This window comes from Narcine bancroftii, chromosome 2, assembly GCF_036971445.1.
Source record: "Narcine bancroftii isolate sNarBan1 chromosome 2, sNarBan1.hap1, whole genome shotgun sequence".
Taxonomy (NCBI): Eukaryota; Metazoa; Chordata; class Chondrichthyes; order Torpediniformes; family Narcinidae; genus Narcine; species Narcine bancroftii.
In genome coordinates, this window is record NC_091470.1 from 162,349,616 (window position 1) to 162,357,908 (window position 8,293).

The 8,293-nt window shown below is 43.1% G+C and overlaps 1 long non-coding RNA gene across 1 annotated transcript in view; it reads right to left on the minus strand.

The window, feature by feature from the left end:
* Positions 1–611: 611 nt before the first annotated feature.
* Positions 612–8,293, minus strand: part of LOC138754566 (uncharacterized) — a 37,905-nt gene continuing 30,223 nt past the window's right edge. The window contains exons 4-5 of the long non-coding RNA XR_011351825.1: positions 2,163–2,274; positions 612–1,410 (exon numbers count right to left, since the gene is read on the minus strand). This is a non-coding gene — a long non-coding RNA (uncharacterized lncRNA). The remainder of the gene's footprint in view (positions 1,411–2,162; positions 2,275–8,293) is intronic.

Here is an 8,293-nt window from a genome sequence, read left to right on the forward strand (position 1 = left end):
GACCACCGCCAGTGGGCTGATATCGCCTCAAACCGTGCATCTTGGCGCCTCACAGTTTGGCGGGCAGCAACCTCCTTTGAAGAAGACCGCAGAGCCCACCTCACTGACAAAAGGCAAAGGAGGAAAAACCCAACACCCAACCCCAACCAACCAATTTTCCGCTGCAACCGTGTCTGCCTGTCCCACATCGGACTTGTCAGGCACAAACGAGCCTGCAGCTGACGTGGACATTTACCCCCTCCATAAATCTTTGTCCGTGAAGCCAAGCCAAAGAAGAAACTTACCTGATTGTACAAAGTATGCAAGTTTTTTCAATTAGATATCCCCTGAAGGAAGGGTGTGAGGAATATATTCAGTTTAACATTAATTTCTGCACACCAGCTGCAAACCAGGCCCTCTAAAATGATTTCTCTGGACATTTCTCATCAGTTTGTGTGAGATTTTTCATATTAATAAGAAATCGACACTGGATAGGCCATTTACCATTTAGGTCTTGTCCTGGGTAAACTTGTACCTCTCACTTTGTTAGTTTTAGATTGGTTACAGTGTTTGAGCTACCGAAAGAAAATAGACACACACAACGAGAGCAGTTCAGTTTATACAAATGTTTATTACTAATTCAAAAGCTGATTTCAAACTACAATATGCTAGCCTTTCCCATCTATATTTATCAACGCCTGGACTGGTCCCAACTGCCGAAGCGAGGCAACGACAGCACACTTGTAGTAGGTTGTCGGGGCACCGGTAGCAGCTTCTCCACCTCCCCCGACCGGGACGTTGGCTGGACTCTAGAAATTATTTTTTTTTTTGCTGAGAGATGTTGCCACCTCTCGGAGAGTCTCAAACTTCAGCAGCAGGACCATGGCTTATATTACCCAAAAACTGCTTACCCAAGCACCTGTTCCCAGCACAGTAAGAAAGATAAGCGAGTAAGTTAGCATACTAGGATTCAACATAATTTTCAGCTTATCACTTTGAATACAATGGTTTATTTTGCATCAAGGCTTCGCCTCTGACAGTCTGTGACCAAAACAAGCAGGAAGATTAAATGTTCTTGGTGCACAGATGTCCTTTCGTCAGATAACAGCATCTCTGGCCCCTCGGTGGAATTTAGCTTATGTCTGCTGATTCTAAAACACAAGCAGGTTCTCAGCCTTGCAGAAGCAAAGACTGCAAAAGTAAAAAAACAGTTTAAATCTTCCATTGCAGGTCTGCACCAGCATTCAATGAGATCAGGTCAAGGTGATGGATAAGGACACTTTCAATGCTGGTTCCCCTCTTGTATTATACCCAATTGTTGTCCTACATTGACTTAGAAAAGTGTGTGCCATTTGGATGCGGACGTCAGCAACAATGGTATTGAATGGCGGAACGCAGTCAACAGGTCAAATGGTCTCTTGCTTTTAAGTTCTTGAGAGGAAAACAGAAGGTAGAATTCAGCATCCAAGAGATGATGAAAATCAAAAAGCTGCTGATGCTATAAAAATGAAAATGCTGCAAATACCCAATATGTCAGACAGCATCCACGGATGGAGAAACAGGGTCAACATTTTAGATCACAGACCAATTGTAAGAATCGGAAAGCTGAGGCAACGATAAAACTAACTCGTGTTCTCTTTGTTTTATTCCTCTTTTGAAGCAGAAGAGTTTTTCCCTCATGTATTTTGGAGACTTTTTTTTAAAAAACACTGGTGAGACCTCACTTGGAGGTAGTTTTGGGCTGCCTTATTCGAGAAAATGCATGCTGGCATTGTAGAGAGTTCAGAGAATTACTAGAATGATACCAGGAATGAAAGAGGCACAATTGTTGACTCTTGAACTGTACTGTTGGGAGTACAAACCCTCATAGAGGCTTTAGACAAGAGCAGATGTGACAAGGATGTGTCCCATGGTTGAGGATTCTAGGACAAGAAGCTATAATGGGGTGTCAATTGAAAACAGATGCACCACCCTCCGAGTCAAGAAATTTTTCTGCATCTGTGGAACTTGTTGCCACAGGTGGCTCTGGAAACCAGGCCATTGGGTGTATTTAAGGCAGAGATTAACAGGTATTTGATTAGTCAGGGCATCAAGGATTACGGGGAGAAAGCTGAGGAGTGGGGCTGACTGGGAGGATGGATCAGCTCATGATTAGAATGGTGGAGCGGACGAGATGGGCTTACCTCTGCTTTTAAAATCTTGGGATCACGTGATATGATTATTTTGTCTTCGATTGAGCAGCCCAGGGAATCCGAGCTCAGTTGATACCACACGAGTTTGAAGATCTGAATTCACCTTAAAATTAAATCCAGTGTTAAAATCTAGAAAAGGTAGCCTTGAACCTGATGGATTGTTGCAAAAGAATAATTAATCAATTGAGGAGAATAGTAGTTATTCTTTCCCCGTATGGCCCTCAGTGAGTTATATGGGAAAGCCTGAAGATGCTCTGATTGTAGTGGAGAAACTCAGCAGGTCACGCAATGTCGAAAGGAAGGAAGGAACCAACGCTTCAGGCCTGAGCCCTTCGTCAAGGTATGAATAAAAAGGTGGGAGGTGGTGGGAGGAGGAGAGAAGAAGGGGCAGGGGTCACAGGCCAACAGGCAAGAGGTCAGAGGTGGACATGGGTGGGAGGTTAAAAGAGAAAAATGCTGAGTAGTGATGGGGAGGGGGTAATTTTATGAATAGAGGGAAGGAGGTGAGGGCTGGAGGAAAAGAGTGCTAGGGAAAGAGAGGGAGAGAGAGAAAACAGAGAGGTTGACATTAATGCCATCCGAACGGAGAGTGCCCAGATAAAATGCGAGGTGTTGCACCTCCAATTCACAGGTATTGCCCTTCTTCTGTCACATCTGCTCCCACAATGAAGTTTTCCATTCCAGAGCAGCCAAGATGTTCTCCTTCAAAAAACATGGCTTCCTCTCTACTGGTTTTTGAATGAGTAAAGCTCAATTTTTGGAGGGACTCAACCACCCTTCTATCCAGTGATATGTAGGGGATTGGTCTCTCTGTGGATATTCCAGTGTAATTTGGTGCCCAAAGATCAAACCCTGTGTGTCCTCAACAAACAAAAGTTCAGTCAATCTGTAGGTTGTACTTGTGACAATTAATTCTCACCATCATAGCTATTGGGTAAAATATGGGGCTGGTGGGACATCAGCAAGAGGTGGTGACTTAAGAAAGCTATCATCAAGGACCCTCACCACCCAGGCCACACCCTCTTCCCACTGTTACCATCAGGAAGGAAGTTCAGGAGCTTGAAGGGGAACATCTAATGGTACAAAAATGGCTTCTTCCCCTCCACTATCAGATTTCTTATTGGACAATGAACCACAGACACCATCTCACTTTTCTTTTGGACTGATTTATTTATATTTTAAGATGTAATTTATAGGAATTTTGCACCTGTAATGCTGCTGTCTAACCAACAATTATGAATTCCGAGTCTGATTCCGATTGGGCGGCATTGGTTTCAGAGCAAGGAATCGGCTTCTGCCATGTTGTAAATAAATAACAGGCAGCACAGTTAGTGTAAAAGCAGAATGCTGGAGAAACTCAGCAGGTGAAACAGTGTAGTTCATATATCAAAGAGAAAGATACTGTGACAGAGTATTTACAGGGTGGTTTGGGAGGAATTGCTAGAGCAGCTTCCACACACACATTTTAAAACACACAATATTTGCAGGACTTTTGCAGAGTGCTTTTGGCAAAAATGCAACAAATTTGCAGCATACAGCTTGGCTGGGGGAGCATGTGACTTTTGCAGGCAGGGACAGAACAGTTTTGGCTGTCAGAGAGGGAGGGTGTGAAACAGAGAGAGAGGAGACAGAAATCCGTTCCAGAGAGACAAGCTGGCAAACTTTGGAAGGCCGCCTGGTCAAAGGAGAAGATTGGTGGTCTGAGAGGTGACCTGAAAGAAAGAAGATCATCTGGAGAACCGTGAAGGGGGCAAGTTTCATCAGCAAGACTGATTGAGAAGGAATCAGTTGCGGATGTCCTGGAAAAGGAATCTCTCTCTGAAAACCAGCAAGAACCCTCCTGAGTGGTAACCATTTGCCTATTAAGCACCAAAGCCTGGTGAACTTTGTTAATGTCAACTTTTGTGCCCACTACAAGAATTGCCTGCAACCAGTGAGATTGGACTGTGATCCAAAGAACTTTCCTCATCTTAAATATACATTACACACACCTATGCTTGGTATTGGAGGGGGGATTAAGTAGGTTAGGTAGGTTAAGTAATAAGTTAAAATTTAATTCTGTTTTCTTGTTCAAATATAATTAAAAACTACTTTTATTCAAGTAAACCCAAAAAGTAAGGCCCAAAAAAACAGCACCACAACACAGGTTTACTTAAACAAAAGTACTTTTTAATTATATTTGAACAAGAAAACAGAATTAAACTTTATCTTATTACTTAACCTACCTAACCTAATTTTAAATAGCACTATCAAATCACCCCTCACTCTTTTATGCTCCAGGGAGTAAAGTCCTAGACTGTTTCCCTGTATGTCAAACCCTGACTGAACTATAGCATTGGCCACAAATTGAATTCAGGACCTCTATTTGGTCAGTAGTGATATCTGAGTAATTCAGCACAGACTTCCTGCCTCTCTGAATCCATGGCACCCATCAACCACCCGTTAATAGGGAAAAACATTTTATTCTAACCACCTTCTCCCAGATTCCAACACCAACAATAATTTACAGTGGCCAATTACCCTACCAACTTGCATGTCTTTGGGTTGTGAGGGGGAACAGGAACATCTGAAAAGGCAGCCAGTCACAGAGAGGATGTGCCAATCCCATACAGATAAGCACAGGAGTCCAAGATTGATCTCGGATCACTACAAGCGTGAAGTGGTAGGATCACTAATGTTGAGCCATCTTACTGAATGTTAACCCCCTTGGTTCGCCATCAAGGTTGTCTCTTTTAAGTTGCGAACTAAGACAATGGGAAATGGCCAGGTGCAATTTTACCACTTTCATCTCGGTCCATTAGCCACCGTTTCGTGCCAAGACCTTGAATGTACAGGTGCACTCTCTTCAAACATTCCCACAACCTTGAGTAGATTAATTCTTCATAAATTCTGTACAAAAACTGAAATCAAACAGCTTAAACAAAGAATGGCAAACTGGTTTTACCAAGTATGGGGCAGCACAGTTAGCGGAATGTGGCTACAGTACTGGTGACCGGGCTTCCTATCCGGCGCTGTCTGTAAGGAGATTGTATATTCTCCCCGCACCTCTGCGGGTTTCTTCTAAGTGCTCCATTTTCCTTCTACCCTTCAAAACGTACAGGGATGGTAGGGCAATTGGGTTGCCCAGGCTTTTGGGCCGGAAGGGCCTGCTACCCTGCTGTCTGTACATCTAAATGATCTGCTACACTTCTAGATCTGTGTAAATCTGTGAGGGACCTAATTGAGAACTTGCTGGGAAATTTTAGAACCAGATTGCACAATTTTGGTTCAATATAAAATGTTTTGAAACCTTTTATTCCTCTAATCGCCTTTCTCTATCTGTGGAGTTCCTTAATATTTTGATCAAACAATAATTCTTTTAAATATACAAAGCCATGACTGATTTGAGAAGGAGGGCTAGAGGGCAGTGTTATCACTGAATCTGATGTTGCTCTGACTTGCTAGCTAGACTTGATAAATAAGCAGCAAAGGGAAAAATATCTGGTAATCTGATCATAGAAGCAGCAAGCTAGATTGTTCAAGGGTTATATTCGAACAAATTTGGGAACCGTACATGGAACACAACAGAGAGGGCCTACCGCAGACCTCCACCCCATAAAATGACAGAATGAGAAGAAGACGAAATGAACTGACCCAGTGTGTAAAAGCAAATGACACAATTTTCTTGTTTATTTTCATTGTGTGATGACATTGTTTAATGGGTTTAATGTATTGTATATGTTGAACGTTGAGTGGGTGGGGAGGGGGGGTGGGAAGAGAGGGGGGGGAAGGGGAGAAAATGACACTGTATATTCAAGAGGGAAATGTTTGTGTGTATTTTGGTTAATATGGTTCAGTGTGAAAAATAAAATTTAAAAAAAAAAAAAAATGGTTCAAAACTAACCCATCAGATCAAACAGAAAGCTTCCCCATTACCTCACTCCATCTCGGTCCTTGTCCAAATGAATAAAATATGTAACATTAGAAATACAAGATAAATAAAAGAAATTACAAAGAAAATACTAAAATTTATCCTGCAGATTTGTGCAGAAGATATCCTGTGTATCACACTCGTAAATGGGGTAACTGGAAGTTTAAAGAAGACTCGGTATTTAAACATTTATTTTCTTGGGCAATGACTATATGAAACAGGAATACATGTAACTTTTCAAGTTGTTCACCTGTTCACTAAGACCATGCTTAATCTCCTACCTCAGCAATATTTTAAAGATTTTATCCAGAATTCTTAATGTCTAAAAATCTTTGAATCTATGTTTTCAATTAACACTACTGAGTGTCCATTGGAGTGAAGAATTTCAAATGCTCACTCTCCTCTGAGTGAACATATGTCTCCTTCCCATGACACACACTTGGAGCATTGTGTACAGATCTGGGCGACTTGTTTGAGAAAAGGCCTGCCGGCATTGGAGAGGTTTCGGAGAAGATTTACTGGAATGATACCAGAAATGGATGAGTTAGCGTATGAGCAACATTTGCTGAAAGGCTTTGGACAATAGATGTGGCAAGGATGTTTCCCCATGTTAAGGGGATGCAAGGATGAGAGGACATAATTCAGGACAAAAGGGTGTCAATTTAAAATGGACGTGGAAAAAAAAATTTAGTCAGAGGTTGTGAGTTGTGTTTAAGGCAGAGATTGACAGGTATTTGATTAGTCAGGACATCAAGCGTTACGGGGAGAAATCTGGGAAGTGGAGCTGAGTGGGAGGATGGACTAATGGGGCTACTTCTGCTCCTAGATCTTGTGAAAATGGACTGGACAATACAGTAGAAATCAAATTAATTGCATGTGTTTGATCTCTGTAGAACATTCCACTTTACCCAATCCCAGAATATAGGGAAAGTTGTGGATGAATTACTATTGCAATGGTAAAGAAAAAAAATTGTATGCTTCAGAGACATTATGGACCAAATGTAGGCAGAGTGTGGGTGGGATATCTTGGTCGCCGTGGTCAAGTTGTGCGGAAGGGCCCATTTCCACAATGTAGGATGAGGGAAGGGACCCTGCAAATGGCTTAAATAAATGCAGGCAGAGGACAGAGAAGCAACCAGACAGTTTTTCTGCATGTTTGGACAGTTAGACCAGACTAGTGTAAAGGCTCAGGCTGGGAAAGGATCATTATGCCCTTGAGAACATGTGACAATTTTGACCCCACTGACGACTCCCAAAGATATCATACAGATATAACACATACAGACAAATGATGTGTATGTATATAGATTCTATGTACACATATTAAAATGAATATTATTAATAAAAGGAATCGTGTGTAGTTGTTTTAGCAGTTTAACAGTCATTCACAGGCCGTGGGAAGTAGCTGTTCCTCAGCCTGGTGGTTCTGGCTCTGAAACTTCGGTATCTTTCCTGACAGGAATAGCTGGAAGATGCTACTCTGAAACTGAGGAGATGATCCACGGGGACAGTAACCACGGCGGCGAACCAGTAAGGGTGGTCTCTGTGGCTGAAGGACCCACCCATGCGGCGGGCCACTGACGACTCGGAGGCTGTGGACTGCTGGAGGTTGGCTTGAAACTGGCTGAGGGGTACCGGAACCAGGATGCGAAGGGATGCTGAAGGGCTTCTGACTGTGTCGGAGGTTCGGAACTGGAGCTTGGGTCACCAATGGTTTGGGCTGGGCTCTGTGGAGGCTGCGGAAGCGCTGGAGAACTCGGTAACTCTGGGGTTTAACTCTTTTACTTCTCTGTAAGAGGTGCCTCAGGCCATTTCTGCCGATGGCAAATCTGTCTGCCTTATAGCAGGCAAAGAGCAATTTTGTGCAATGTGACTTTTAAACAATGATCTGGGAAAATCACTTTGATGGAGAGGGGAAGGGAGAACGCAAGTGTTTCTCTCTGCTGCTTTTATGGTACCGCAGGTTGACCTCTGATCCGATGCTCTACGGCATCTGCACCTCACTGTGATTCAGCCGTCTAGGATGCTCCCGATAGGGCTCCTGAGGCAGGTTGACATGATGGTAGCCGGTAGCCTTACCCACCTCAGCCTTCTCAGGAAGTGCAGTCGCTGTTTTGCCTTCCTGACAAGCGAGGAGATGTTGTGTCCAGGGTATGTCATTTCTTGTGGACTCTGAGGAACGTGGTTCCCTCCCTTCTCTTCACTACTAAGC